We start from the raw sequence: 5589 nt of genomic DNA on the forward strand, positions 1-5589 counted from the left end.
ATAGTTGTGTTAATATAATTGCTTCTGGAAAGCCCCTGTCCTTGCTATGCAACGTAGTAATGTCTGCATTATGATTCTGTCTAGAGTGGAACACTTTCTAAGCTGTAGCAGAATTGTTTTGAGAATTCTGTCACCCCTACTAAACTTTTAATTTTCTTTCCTGGGGATGAAATCCTTGAGGTAGAGGTTTCTCAGTTTTATTGGTATATCTTCAGCAATGTTCCGCACACAATAGGTGCTTAAATGTTTTTTAAATGAACATATGCATCAATCTAATATGGCCAGGCTCACCCCTGATGACCTCATTTAAGCTGCTCCTTCTTGCTCACAAAGTTACAGTCACACTGGCTTTCTGTGTGCCTCTTGAACTTGCCAGGCTGAACCTTGCACTCTATATGGACTGTGCCCCCTACACAGACCTAGCTCTTTGCAAAGCTGGCTCTGGTCTCAGCCTAAGTGTCACCTTCTCAAAGAGGCTTTTCCTGACCACCCAATCTAAAGTAGATCTTTCAAGTCACTGTCATATTACCTTATATTATTTTCTTCACAGCACTTAACATAATTGGACATTATCATATTTGTTTTCTTACATTTTATCTGTCTCACTAGAAAGCAGCTTCCAGATGAAAAGGTCTTGGTGTCATTCATTACTATAGTCATGTGGCCTGAGACAATACCTGGCACGAAATAGGGATTCCATAGATATTTGCTGAATAAATTAATGAATTCTAGGGGACTGAGAAGACAGCAGTTATATTCTGAGGGATGCTGATACTTTGAAAAGAACTTCCAGATCCCATCTGAGCCATTTCTCTCCTTATATTCCATATCTTCTGGGCAATAGCAGGGACCAGAACCCCACATGTAGGAAACCCCCACTCAGTGTACACCCAAACTGGCTCCCATAGGTTGGATAGAACCCAGATCAGGCATCATCCTTCCTAACCCTTGCTTCTGGAGTTTTCCTTCTCTACCACCTTCACCTCTCCTCTCCACCTTCTAGTCACTTGGAAGTCACTCCTATCCCTCTGCTCCTCACAATCGCTATTTTTACTGACTTCCTGCTCATCAATAACAAAGCATGGTTAACGGACTGCCTGGGGAATCCCAAGAACAACCTTTGTTCCTAAATCTCAGAGTGATCTTGGGCAAGATAATCAACTTTTCTGAACATTTTATTTCTCCTTAAAATGAGAGCATTTGACTGAATTTTTGAAGATACTATCTAGCAATAAATGAACTACTTCTTTTTCCCTCTACTTTACTGATGTTGTTCCGGGAGTCAGATGAACTTTGAAGAACACAACCAGTTCATAAGTTGGTATTTTCCCATAAATGGAAGATCCATACCCAATTCTTCTATAATCTATTTGGAATATTTCCTTTCTCTTATTCATTTCTTACAACCTCTCCTAGGCTCAGAACCTGCAATGATTATCTCCTAACAGTCAAAAAGGGTGCACTGCCCTGGATTCAGTGTGGCCCCACAAGATCCACATGCCCAGAACTCATTTCACAATTGCAAGTTTTTATTTTTGGTTAAATGAGAAAAGAGGAGGCCATTAACATCAGAAATCAGAAGAATCAGATTTTTAAAATATATTCTTGTGCGTTTGTGAGGGGGGAGGGGAGACTATCTGCCCCATCCTACCATAGAACCTAACACTATTTCTCTTCATCAGCACACAATAATTAACAGTTTGTCATATCTTGCAAGTTTGGGGCTAAAGAAATGGAAAAGGGAAAGTCTTATCCAATTTGGCCACACATCCTGGTTTTCTCTCTTTTCATTTTCGTAGCAACACTTCAGAGATTTTCAGGTTCAGTTTTCATGCTGAACAGGTGACCTTCCCATTTCCAAGTGCCTTCCTGTCTTCTTTTATTCTTTATAGTTCCTGATTATAGAAAGAAGGGAAGATAGAAGACTCCTAGATGAAGCTGGCAAGTTTCACATCTAAAGTAGAAACTATTCATTTACATTCTCTCTCATAAAATTTTTAAGTCATCATAAGCCTAGAGGAATTTCATTCCATGTAAGATTTTTACTTCCACTTTCCTTCTTGTCATTTTCCTGTCTCTCAACACAATCAAAACCACAAATTTTGGTAATGACTCCAAATAAGTAAAGCCTTCACATGTGCACAAGAGAGGAGTAGTCTATTAAGCTGAGTCTGTACACATGTGGTGAAGGACAACCAGTTAATGGTGTTATTTAGTGAGTAATAACTGAACATTAAGGTAGTAGTACGCAAAAGCCCACAAGCAGAAGCTCAATCATTATAGTCAACCAAATCATTAGGAGTGTTACTGATATTTTCAGAGAATTGTGATAAACCTCTGCCCAAGTGAAAAGGAATTATGTAATCTTCCTTGGTCTTCCTTGGTCCAGACTTTCTCAACCTCAGCACTGCTGATATTTGGGGTTGGACTTTTTTTTTTTTTTTTGCTTGTGGGGCTATCCTGTGCATTGTAGGCTATTTAGGAATACCCCTGGTCTCTATTACTATATGTCAGTAGCATTCCCTCAGTTGTGACAATCAGAAATATCTCTAGTCCTTGGAGAGCAAAAGGCACTTTCTGCCATTATCATCTGAATGATGGGGCCACAAGGATGAGATCTTTTAGAGATGAAATCTCTTTCTTTCTGTCACTCTTCCTCTCTCTCTCTCTTTCTCTCACTTTATAACAAGTTAAATCTATACTATTAGATAATGTTAATCCTCCACAGAATTCTTAGGCTATGCTGTAAAACAAGAACAATCTAAGAACAAGAAGTTGAGGTGAAGAACTAATATAACCAAAGCATTACTGAAAGTAAAAGCAAGCTAAGAAATTGTGGAGAGAAGAAAGATGGAGCCTAGGACTACTAAGCAAGAGCACAAAACATTTTCTTTGTTTCTCCAAAACTGTCCAGAAAGAGGGTACCCAGTTGACTGTTTGGGGTCAACCTCATCCTGACCATAAGGGTAGGCTCCTCAATGACTTTAACCTTTAAAAGGCCACCAATTTCCAGCCCTCCAAGTAGTCTTCTGATTATGAACTTGGTGTCCTCCTTCCCCTTATGAGGTTCGGAGAGCCCAGACCTCAGAGCACAAGCATTTGGTGAGATCAGGGAAGAACAGTTAGAAGAATGGGCGTGCAGGTAGGTAAGCAGGGCAGAGAGATGGGGTTGGAGAATATGGGAGGAGGCCAGTGGAGAGATGCTATCAGACATAGTTGGGAGCCAATAAAGTCTGCTACATGTAGAGTTCTTGGGAGGGGTGGCAGAGGTAAGGCCAGTGTTGGAGGAATGGGGTTATCAAGGAGTTTATAGAGTGGACTATCAGGCAAAGGAGGAAATAAGAGCCCTGGTTCCTAAAAATCAAGTAGAAGGTGACACTATTGTCAGCTTACAAGTAATAACATGGATGCATGTGTATTGTGAGTACACCTAACTTCCAAAATTCTAAGCTTCATGAGGGCAGGGACTTGTTGTCATCAATCTTTGTATCTAGTACCTATAATAGCTCCTAGTATGTGGGGAAACTGTCAGATTTTTTTTTAACTAAAGAGAGAAAACAGCTGGGACATTTTTGCATTTGTCATGTGAGGTTCAAGAATAATTCATTCTTTTATATGCTAGATACTCTATCAATACCTCATCTACCTGTTTTTCCTTTTTTAGAATAGTTTCCATGTGGGATAGCTCTTTGTACTCTGTACTCTTGTACTCTGTCGCTTGAGTTGCAGCCATAGCTGTAGTTGGTGGAGCCCAGTACTTTCTGTAGTTTTGCCCTTGATATCATGTTGTTCTTTGAGCTTTGATTAAGAAACCATTCCTGGTTTATGAATATCCATCTTTCAGGTTGGCTATGGTTATTTTCCTTGTGTGCAATTGACCTATGTTCTTCCCTATATCTGCCAAGAAAGGTCTATCTGAGACAACAAACAGGTTCTTTAAAATCTTCCATGGTCTAGGGGATCCTGGGTGTCTCAGTCAGTTAATCCAACTCTTGATTTCAGCTAAGGCCACGGCCTCACGGTTCATGAGATTAAGCCCCGCATATCAGGCTCTGTGCTAACAACATGGAGCTTACTTGGGATTCTCTCTCTCCCTCTCTCTGTGCCTCTTTCTCTCTCAAAATAAATAAACATTAAAAAATAATTTGCATGATTTAAAAAAGAAAGCTTTTTCATGGTTGATGATCCAAGCCCAAAGCTACTAAAATCTGAACTACAAATGTCTTTTTAGATTCACTAGAATATTCATCTTTTTAATTTGCCTGACAGTACTGGTATAAAATATAGCTTGGGCCTTGCTTTCTTACCCTAACTCACCTGGGCATGAAGAGATACACCAGGAGCTCTGACCAGTTACCTTCTATATAGTACTATGTTAATGGATTCTAAATCTTCATAAAACCTGATTCAAAATGACCACATACCCTTATATCTAGTGGGGAGTGGGATGGTCCCTAAATGTCGCTGGTCAGAGTTTCCATCTGTCCACATTTATGACACCTGCATGGGCAGCCACCCTCTTAAAGGCATACTTCTGCTTCTTAATATGCCTGCAGGGCCCTAGGGCAGCCCGGAAGTGAAGATATAAAGGAAGATGGCAAGGGAAGCCCCAGCTCTGAGGAATGATTGGGCAAGAGCAGCCCTCCTTAGCAAACATAACATCCATCTGCTAAATGTTCCTTTAGAGTTTTTCTCCAGTGAAAAGCTGTGTGTTGGTAAGTTTTGTTTGTTTTTTACCCTTTTGTGTGAAACATAAATTGAACTATATCTGAAGATACTTAAAATGTCTGGGTAGGGGGCTGGAGAGAGGAGGGGGTTTCCTCAGAGAATGGAATGTCCCAAAAGAAATTTCACTTATCATGAGAGGGGAAGTCCATTTCATATGACATAATGGTGTCATTATTTAACACTCTATTGGATTTTACATTAGATAATATTGATCATTATTTTGATTAGTCATTCATCATTAAAACCCTATGAATTATGAGAAAACCGTCATACATAAAGAGCTGCTCAGGCTAGACTACAGACCAGGATTATCTTCTTTCTTATCCACACCAAAGTGAGGATGTTTTCTCACTGAGAACCTGTTCTCCAGGAGACTACCTTCCTCTTCACCACCCAAACTACCCCCAACCCCGCCAAGAAGATCTCACCTAGAGCCACATTGTGTTATTCAAAGACCATTACTTTTCAAGTGCTGGTCACACCTGTGTGCCTTTTCTATGCAGGGTTTCAACTTCAGATCTGTGCAAATGACTAACACAAGAACCACAGCTGCAGAGAAGTTCAAGCTGTCATAGCATGGGGAACATTCAGTTCAGAGGAAGTTAAGGTATATTTCTCTTTGACTACTCATACATCCAGTAACCCCTAAAAAGGGCAAGAAAGTCAAAGGCAAAGCGACCCCTGCTTCACTGATACACAACTTGCATACTGTACATACTAGAACAAGGTCACAATCTGAAAACATTTATATTTGGCTTTATAATGACATCAGTTCATTCCCTATTCTGCTCCAAAATCTAAGGAAGTGCTTATTTTACCTCTCTTGTAATTAAAGGGTCCGTGATGGTGCTTTTTCCCTAT

This window comes from Prionailurus bengalensis, chromosome B2, assembly GCF_016509475.1.
Source record: "Prionailurus bengalensis isolate Pbe53 chromosome B2, Fcat_Pben_1.1_paternal_pri, whole genome shotgun sequence".
Taxonomy (NCBI): Eukaryota; Metazoa; Chordata; class Mammalia; order Carnivora; family Felidae; genus Prionailurus; species Prionailurus bengalensis.